This window comes from Balaenoptera musculus, chromosome 5, assembly GCF_009873245.2.
Source record: "Balaenoptera musculus isolate JJ_BM4_2016_0621 chromosome 5, mBalMus1.pri.v3, whole genome shotgun sequence".
Classification (NCBI taxonomy): domain Eukaryota; kingdom Metazoa; phylum Chordata; class Mammalia; order Artiodactyla; family Balaenopteridae; genus Balaenoptera; species Balaenoptera musculus.
The window spans coordinates 58,359,082-58,369,907 of record NC_045789.1 but is presented as its reverse complement, the minus strand read 5'-3'; positions in this window follow the sequence as shown (position 1 = coordinate 58,369,907).

The window sequence follows — 10,826 nt, the reverse complement described above, 5'->3', positions numbered from 1 at the left end:
AATCTGTCACAATTATCATTCTTTAATATAACTCAAGTATAAAAATAATAAAATATGCAGGTAGACAACTGTCTTAGTCTGTTAAGGCTACTTTAACAAAATACCACAGACTGTGTAGCTTATACGTAATAGAAATTTATTCTTCACAGTTCTGAAGACTGGAAGCCTGAGATCAGGGTGCCAGTGCAGTTGAGTTTTGGTAAGGCATCTCTTCTGGGCCGCAGACTGCCAACTTCTCATTGTATCCTCACGTGACAGAGAGCGGAGAGGGGAAAGCTGCTCTCTCCTGACTCTCATAAATCTAATCCATTCATGAGGGCTTCCTCCCCCATGAGCGAATCACATCCCAAAGACCCCATCACCTAATACCATCATCTTGGACATTAGGTTTTCAGCATATGGATTTTGAGAGACAGAAACATTCAGACAATGGTAACAATTAAAGTTAACACCTTAACTTGCTAATATGAATATTTTAAGGATATTAGAGTTTTCCAAACAAACTCTGTGAAATTTGGAAGATATTTAACAGATTTTCATCAAAGTATAACTCCAACTGGGATGTTATTATAAAGAAACATTTTAGTACATAAATTAAACCACCATAAAATATAGTAGACAAATCCACACATAGTAAATTTAAGAATATATAGAAAAGAGATGTCTTTTTTACAAAAGTGCTCTCTTAAATACCAAAGAAGGATTAAATTATATTAATCTTTTTAGTTTTTCACATTAACAAAGCATGATTATTTTCTTTGAGTTGTGTAATTCAACAGAATTTTAAAAGAATTAAAGATGAGGCAATGTGAATTGTTTAAAAGCAGAATCCATAGTCCATTGCACATCATTATTAAAATAATAATTCTGTGACTGTCATACAGAGTGAAATAAGTCATAAAGAGAAAAACAAACATAGTATATATCATATATATATACCATAACGCATATATGTGGAATCTAGAAAAATGGTATAGATGATCTTACTTGCAAAACAGAAATAGAGACACAGACATAGAGAACAAACGTATGGACACCAAGGGGGGAGGGGTGGTGGGATGAATTGGGAGATTGAGATTGACATATATACACTACTGATACTATGTATAAATGAGAACCTACTGTATAGCTCAGGGAACCCTACTCAGTGCTCTGTGGTGACCTAAATGGGAAGGAAATCCAGAGAAGTGGTGACATATGTATAAGTATAGCTGATTCACTTTGCTGTACAGTAGAAATGAACACAACCTTGTAAAGCAACTATACTCCAATAAAAATTAATTAAAAAAATAATTCTGTGGATGAGATTTTACATTGTTATTGGAATAACAGTTGATTAGGTTTACCCAATTAAAAGGAAAACAGATGGCTTTCACAGTTGGAAGATGCTCTTTATGGGCTGAATGTTTATCATCCTTCAACATGTGGTTTTAGTAGTAAATATAAGATTCCTTTTCCTTCATTCAGAGTTGAGTTTTTTACATGTTTAACCTCTTTCTTTCAATTTTATAATACAAAAATATGATTTCAGCATTATTGTTTGGTTTTACTTCATCATTGATCTTAGTCATATCATCATATTGTAGCCACAGCAGCTGATTAATATTACAGGGCCACTTTCTTATGTGGCCATTAAAACTCTCTGTTTTATTGTCAGTGTTTTATCAATGCAGTTATTTAATTGTATTTCCATTTAAGATTTGCTCAGTTTAGTAAAATGTGTTGTTTGTCATTGTTGAAAAATCCACTTACGTGAAATATAATAGCAGAGTAAGCAATCATTTAGAATCAATCCTTTAAAATCCCACTTGAAATGGTTGTAAGAAAATGGTCAAAAACAAGATAAATTCAAGTCCATTTTCTGTGCACTGCTGTGTTCCAGGTAACTCACCAAGGGAATGTGGTCATTTAATTGTCCGGCTGGCACAGCAAGAGATGCTCTGAAGTTAGCCTGAACTTGGCTCTGTAGTATCTTGCTTCTGTTTCAAACAAACTCATACTTTCTTTGGATACTCAGCATGATATTCAGTAAGCATAGGTGTGAGAGGCTAACAAAGAAGAAATTCTGTTATTTATTATTCACTACTCTCCTGGGGTCCCTTGCCACTTAGAGTTAACATTCTCCCATATGAAATATTTAACTCTTGGTAGTTCATTCCAGTTAAAACCAAATCAGTCAATATACATGTCAAGAAAAACAGCATTAAAAGCTTGAGATTTTATCAATCTAAATCCTTTTTAAAAATATGGCTAAACAAAGGCTTTGTGAATAATTCCTGTATACCTTGAAAAGATATTAGAACATATCTCTAGAAATCTTTGCAGTCAGTTCTCAAATCTCCAAAGGCATATTTACCCACATCGTCAAAATCTCTTTAGTGAAACAAAAGTTCTTGATTGCTTCTTGTTTGCTTTGTTAATGCTTTTTCACTCTTTATTTACAAATACTTTGAAAAGTTTGTAAAAACGAGTAAGAAAGATAATACTTGCTAACCCCATGATCCACAAAAGATTTAAGGAAACAGTGTTCCATGAGTATGTGCTTGGGAGAGAACTGTTTATTCCTCACATGCAAATTCTTTACTCTTGTTTTTGAGGGGGAAGTCTGTGTTCAGATGTAGAATTTTTAAATTTTCATTCCCATTACTGAAAAGGAGAAAATATATATTTTTATGTTGGCTGCTGTGTTAATTTGTTATTGTGATATAAAAAATTACCACAAACTTAGTGGTTTAAAACAAGATACTAATTATTGTGGATCAAGCATAGCTTAGCTGTGAGAAAGAAAAACTAGAGCTGAACAAGTAGTTAAAGCAGCAAAAACAGACTTTATTCAGGACTGTTGCAATAGGGGGAAGAGACCTTATTGTAGAAATGGACTCAATTCTGAATATAGCATGGACAATTGGGGATACATAGCCAAGGAGCAGGGTAGGTAGGGGTCAGTAGGTGGAAAATTACTAAGAGGAAACATCAGGGGTAAGGAGGGATTCTGGCTAAACCAATGTGACAGAATTCTTGCTGAACACAGGCCAGGGTGATCAGATACCCAGGGTAGGGAGCCAAGGAATTTGATCTGATATTGAGTGTGATCAGATATTAAGGGTGAGAATTCTTGCTAAACTCACTCAGCAGGATTTTTGCTAAAACTGGGCAATGCAAAGATGGACATGGAAGTCCAAAGGTCAAGACTTAGTTGAGAAGAGGGTTCAGAGGAACCTGACTAAATTTTGGACAAGGAGAGCATCTTGTAGGCAGGGTCCTCTGCTTATAGTCTTGTGAGGATGCAATTGAAGTTTCAGCCAGATTGAATTTTCATCAGAGGTTCCACTGGGGGAAAATAACTTCCAGGTTACCTCAGCTTGCTGGAAGAATTTACTTCCATATGGTTGTAGAACTCATAGTGGCTTACTTCTCTGAGGCCAGCAGGACAGTGAGTCTCTGACTTCAGGATGACCACCAGTCCCTTTTTTAAGGGCTTTAACCTGATTAAATTTGGCCCACCTATGATAATCTCTCTTTTGAGAAATTCAAAATGAAGTGATTTAAGACTAATTACGTCTGCAAAATCCCCTCACCTTTGCCATATTCTGTTGGCTAGCAGCAAGTCAAGTTGTGTTCCCACTCAAGGGGAAGGGATTATACAAGGCTGTGAGTCAATGGGGTTACCTTAGAGTATGTCCACTATCACTACCTTAGGAGAAACTGTATCATTGACAGAATGAATCCTTAGTATGAATGTTCAGAAAAGTCATTGTTTTCTATCAAAAATCTATGTATTTTATTTCTATCAAAAATTGTAAGGATAAGATAAAAAAATAGTCAAAATGAGCAGTATGACATGTTTATCTTCGCTTATAATTAAACATTTAACAAATATGTGTAGAATTAATGACTAAAGGGCATTATCTATATTCTGACCTTACTTTTCAGTCATGAGAATATTAATAATACTTTCTACAAGTCATAGATTTCAAAATAACTGGAACAATTAAAATGACAACAATAGGGGACTTCCCTGGTGGCACAGTGGTTGGGAATCCACTTGCCAGTACAGCGGACGCGGGTTCAAGCCCTGGTCTGGGGGGATCCCACGTGCCGTGGAGTAACTAAGCCCATGTGCCACAACTGCTGGGGCCCGTGTGCCTGGAGCCCGTGCTCTGCAGCGGGAGAGGCCACCGCAGTGAGAAGCCCTGTAAAGCAATGAAGAACCAATGCAGCCAAAAATAAAATAAATAAATTTTTTTTAAAAATGACAACAATAAAAATCAAGAAATTTAATTCCATGACCTCACATAGTGTTATTGAATATGGCAAACATGAAACAGCCTAGCTTTTCTTTTCTCTCACTACTTCCCACCATGCATATCTGCTGCATATCAACTGCATTCCTCTCTTTTCATGTGTCCATTGTTTTGCAATTTCTATATCTTTGTTGATAGTATTGCACCCATATATCAATAGAATGTTGTATTCTTCTGCCCTGTGTATCCAAATCCTACCTTCTCATCAAGGTCAAGCTTTAAAGTAAGTTATCATAGGACATCATTTTTGGAGAAATTTCTGCAGAAAGAAATAGGTTCCTTTCCTGAACTTTCATAGTTCTCTTTTGGGATATCACTTTAATGCACGTATAACTAACTTTATCTTTTTTAGAGATGTTTGTGTTTGCATGAAAGAATGTATGTAACATGCTTAATGGCATTCCTAAGACTTATTAAGCACTTAATGCATTATAAATATATATATATGTTAAATATATATATATTTTTTTCTTCCATACTACTGTGTCAAACTTTTCCATGGAACCTATCCCATTGCCTCTTACAACCATAAATGAGGCATAAAAAAAACCAAATTTTTTTGTTTGTGTTCAGTAATAATGTACTGTACAGGCATACCTTGGCTTGGAGACATTGCAGGTTTTGTTCCAGACCACAGCAATAGAGTGACTTTCACAATAAAATGATTCAAGCAAATTTTTTGGTTTCCCAGTGCATGTAAATTTTTGTTTACACTATACTGTAGTCTATTAAATGTGCAATAGCATCTGTCTAAAAAGATCATTGTATACACCTTAATTTAAAAATGCTTTGTTGCTAAAAATGCTAACCATCATCTAAGCCTTCAGTGGGTTGTAATCTTTTTGCTGGTGGAAGGTCTTGTCTTGATGTTAATGGCTGCTGATTGATCAGGGTCGTGGCTGCCGAAGGTTGGGGTGGCTGTGACAATTTCTTAAAATACGACAACAGTGAAGCTTGCTGCATCAATTGACTCTTCCTCTCATGAATGATTTCTCTATAGTACGCTGTTTGATAGCATTTTTACCCACAGAACTTCTTTGCAGATTGGAATCAATCCTCTTAAACCCTGCCACTGCTTTATCAACTAAGTTTACATAATATAGTAAATCTTCTGTTGTCATTTCAACAATCCATTAAGTTCATTGTCTTATACAGGCACAGTTCAAGATGCCCCCAAAACAATTACAACAGTAACATCAAAGATCACTGATCACAGATCATCATAACAAATATAATAATTATACAAATTTTTGAAATATTGTGAGAATTACCAAAATGTGACACAGAGACAAAAAGTGAGCAAACGCTTTTGGAAAAATGGTGCTGATAGACTTGTTCGACACAGAGTTGCCAAAAAACTTCAATTTGTAAAAAATACAATATCAGAGAAGTGCAATAAAGCAAAACATAAAAGGGGGTTATACCTGTAATGCATAATGTAATATTTTATTCATATGTAAATATACTATAAAATACATTTTGTGAAAAGGTGAACACGGACAAACTGTTCTTTAAAACAATAGAGTAAAAGGTGTAATGTAACTTTGGATGTTAATCACAGAATAAGTCAATAATTATTTTCTGCCATTTTTGGCTTCACTGATTTATTATTGCTCATTTATAATCTGTAGCGTCATTTAAATTTAATGGTTTTAAATATTTTTAAAATTTAACTTGGACTTTTTTGAGTTATTTTCTTTAAGGTATCTTGTTTTATTATCTTACTAATATTATGTGTGTCTTACAAACATGATGGTTCCCACCAAGGAATTTTGTAAATATCACTTAATATTAGTTATTGCTCAACATTTTTACCTTCATTTTCATTTTATTGAACTTTTACCACATACTTTTAGTGAGAGGAATGCTTTTGGATACTTTTGGCTGTTACAATCTAGCACTTTTTTCATCATTGTCTCCTGGATATTTTCCATCTTTCAAAGTCCAAAACTCAGTAGGTAGCAAAATATGGCAACCCTCTGTGTGTGTGTGTGTAAAACTCTATTTTGATCTTTCTCACTTTCATATCAGCCAACGTACTTTGAGGCACAGATATTCATGTATTCACATTTGAAGTGGTAGAGTTCTCTTTTCTTATCTTCTGTTAGACCTTGCCCAAACCACATGATGTTAACCTATATAGTGCTTTCAAATTTGCCACTTTTAGACCATTTCTCTGCTGATATTTTTGCCCATTTGACTTTTATATCACTCTTACCAAAAGCATAGGCTTTCAGATTTTTCTGTAACTTGGCACCCAAGGGAACTTTCTACTGTTTCTATTGTTGTTCTTACAGATCACCCCAAAAAGGAGGAAAGTGACAGATGTTGATTGTTTTTTCCTGCCAAGCCAATCTTCACTCTGATTCAACTAGTTTCTTCCTAACACTAATATTTTTATCTAAACATACTTTTGAACAAAAATATATTTACCCTATTTGATAATGCTCTCTGGTTCACAATTTATTCAATTCTTCTCAACCTTTAACTCTTGTGAATTATAGCATTCTCATATCAGTGCTTTCTCATAATTTAATTTGTAATTTTGCAGATCTCCATACATCAGTTATTCCGGTCTTTTTCTTCAACATTTCTTAGAATATCTTTGTCTCTTATTCCCAATTTCCTCTTATTCTTTTATTTGCTTTTGCTCACTTCAATACCCGGAATAGACAGCCAATTAAAATATGTCAAGCTGTCAAAGTTTCCCTCAGCAGGCAAAATCTGCCAAGCTTCCTTCTATCTATAAAATTACTAACAATTTTTCTTTACCTACATACCATTCCCATTGTGTTCACATGTAGACTTCTCTGGGTGAAGACCAGCCTATTGGAATCCTTACTCTGGTAAACCCCAAGATGCTGTATTTCTGTGGAGCAGTAACACAATTATGACATACTAAATATATACATATTTTTTCAAAGGACCAGGGGCTTTTTTACAATAAAACTTTACTTTCTAATGCAAGCCTAGATTCAGAAGGCACATGATTAAATTCACATTCTAATAAATAAAATAAGGTGTTGATTCCTTTGTAAAAATACTTCTTTAAAAAAATATTGCCACACAAAACTTGTAGAACTTGCAAATAAATTATAATGATCATCAAATCTATGTTCATCATAGGAAAAATCCTTTGAAGTCATGAGAAATTGATGTATCATAAATGTTCATTCAATTATTTATTTTCTGATTTACTAAAAATTTCTGGCTCTCATGTAGCTAACATTTTTACATAGATGATAAAAACAAGCAAATAAATAAACAACTGCATTAATAAGTGTGACGTGTATTGACCAAATGATCATAGCAAATATAGAGAAATACAAAGAAAGGGAGGAAGGAATGTGAAGTTTCAGCAGAATGGTACTTTATAATTTTAAATAGGTTGTTCACTGAGAAAGTAAAACTTCAGCAAAGATCTAGAGGAAGTGAGGGATAATCCATGAGAATATTTTTCTTTTCTTTCTCTCCTTTCTTTTCTTTCTTTTTTTCACCAAACTCAGGTTTGGCTGCTCGCTACCCAAAAGCCATTAATTAGAGATGCAAGTGTCAACAGAAAGGAAAGGTGCTTTAATCAGAAAAAACAGCAATATGAAAAGAAGGTTGACTCATGTCCTGAGGCCAGCTCCAAAGATTCTGCTAAGGCATGACAGTTTTTAAAGGGAAAAATGGTGGAAGAATCTCAGTGAATCTTTGAGGCAGGAGGTTGAGTTCTGCATTGTTCTCCATTGCGTGCAGGCTGGCTGACTCTCTCTTCAGAAGTTTTCATGCTAGTGTGATCTGCCTGCAGTATTGATAAGGGGGCTTTTGGGGGCAGAGAGCTAGTCATTCTTTAACTACTTAACTCTTCATTCTTTTTATCTAGGAAAAGAATCAACAGATTAATTAGGTTCTTTCAAGTTTAGAGGGGAACAGAAATGGGCAAACAGGAAAGGGGCAAAGGAGCTGCTTTCATTTCTCCCTTCCTCCCTTCCTCCCTCCCTCTTCCTTTCTTCCTTCCTTCCTTCTTTCTCTCTTTCTCTTTCTTCCTTTCCCTCTTTCTTTCTTTCTTTCTTTCTTCCTTCCTTCCTTCCTTTCTTTCTTTCTTTCTCTTTCTTTCTTTCTTTTCCCATTAATTTTATGTTAGACTTTTTGTAGCTGTCCCAAAGTCCTCAAATATTATGTTTTGTTTTCTTTAGTCTTCTTCCTCTTTACTTTTTGGTTTTCAAAGTTTCTACTGATATATATCCTGTAGCTCAGAGATTTCTTTTCCTCAGCTGTGTCCTACCTACTAATAAGCCCATCAAAGGCCTGCTTTATTTCTCTTACAGTTGGTGTTGTTTTAATCTCTAGCATCTCTTTTTGGTTCTTTCTTTCTCAGAATTTCTCTCTCTCTGCTTACATTGCCCATCTGTTCTTGCATGTTGTCTACTTTATCCATTAGAGTCCTTAGCATATTTAATCATAGTTGTTTTAAATTCCAGCCTGATAATTCCAACACCCCTCCCACAGCTGATCCTAATGCTTGCTCTGTATTTTCTAATTGTGTTTTTGGCCTTTTGTTATGCCTTGTAATTTTTTCTTGACAGCTGTACATGATAAAAGGAACTGTTATAATTAGGCTTTAGTAATGTGGTTGTGAGGAGTGGGGGAAGGGGAATCATCCTATAGTCCTATGATTAGGGCTCAGTCTTTTAGGAGCCTGTTCCTCTGGGCTGTAAACTTCACAAGAGCTTCTCAGAGCTTCCCCTTCTTTAGGGGGCCGTTATTCTGCCTAGAGTGGGCTGGACTTGGATATTCCCCTTCTCCACGTGGAAGGCTAGAGTCAGCTGGGATCCAGTATTCCCCTTCTCCAGGTCAAGTAGGCTCTGATAATCCCCCAGGTTAGGATCTGGTTAGTTTCACCTGAGGCCTAGACTTGTTAAGAAGAACAGAGTTTTCTGCTGTATTTCAAAATGGTTCCTCTTCTCCTCCTGCTTGAAGCGTGGAAGTATTTTCCTGCATTATTTACTGTGAGAATCTGGTTAAGTTCTTGGAGGTAAAACACAAAAGTGTGTGACCTCCCACACACTTGACTGGGACTTCCTGGAGTTTCTAACTCCCAGAATTATCCACAAAAACCTCAAGCAATTAGTCATTTACAGTTCAGTTTTTCCTCCCAAGGCACTGGTCCTGATGGCAGTTTCCACGCATGAGTCATTGCTCTGGTAAGTCGTGACTCCCTGTATTCAACTGTGTGTCTCTGCAGTCTTGGGGGTTGCAGTTTGGCTTGTGTCTTCCCTTTTCTTACAGATTCAAGAAAAGTTATATTTTATTCTATTCAGCTTTTTATTTGTTATTAGGATGACTTCTAAGCTTTTTCCAGGCAGAATTAGAAACCAGAAGTCCACTCGTCTTCTTCTTTTCTTTCTCTTCCTCTTTCTTTCCCTCCTCCTCTCTAACACCCCCTTTTTCCCCCTCTTCCCATTTTGCAGAGGAGCTTTGAGTTTAATTTGAATTTTCCTGGTTACTAATGAAGTCAATTACTATTCCATCTGTTTACTGACCAATTGACTCTATTTTCAGTAAAGTTCAAGTTTCTTACCAAATTTTCAAAGTGGTCTGACTTTTCTTGGAGATTTATAGGAGTTCTGTATATGTATTATATAATACTATAAATTGCAAATATATTCTCCCACTCTCAACTTTGCCTTTCTACACTTTTAATGGTGTCTTTTGATAAATATCAATATATCATGAAGATATTCTCCTAGATTATCTTCTAAGATCTTTGCTGCTTTGCTTTACATATTTAGAAGTTTAAATAATTATTTTTCTAAATATTAAATATTATTTTTCCAAATGGTTACACATTTATCCTAGTTCATATACTGAAAAGATTGTTACTTCCTTATTGATTTTTAAAGTCACCTCTTACATAGATGAAGTGTTGATATATGTATGAGACTATTTCCGTTTGTTGCTATTGTTACAAATTACCATAAACTTAGTGGGTTAAAACAATGCAACTTTATTATCTTACAGTTCTGTGGGTCACAAGTTGGATACTGGTCTCACTGGTATAAAACCAAAGTGTTGGCAGGACTGCTTTTCTTTCTGGGATTTTTGTTCTCTTATTTAGCTTGTTGGCAGAATTCAGTTTCTTGTGGTTGTAGGATTGAGAGCCCTTCTAGGCTTACAAGGAATGTTACCTGCATTCCTTGCCTCCAACAGCAAAGCCAGCGATGTTGGATCGTCTCTCTCAGACTTTGAATCTCTTCTGCCTCCACATCTACCGTCACATTTCTCTCATTAACTTGTTTGCCTTTCTCTACCATTTTTAAGGATTTGTGATTAAACTGGGCCCACACAGATAATTCAGGATAATCATCCTATCTTAAGGTTCTTAACCTTAATCATAACTGAAAAAATCTGTTCTACCATAAAAAGTAACATATTCACAGTTCCTGGGAGTTAGAGCATGAAAATCTTTAGGGGGCCATTATTCTGCCTACTACATTGTCTAAATCACTATAACACTATAGTAAGTCTAGAAATGTG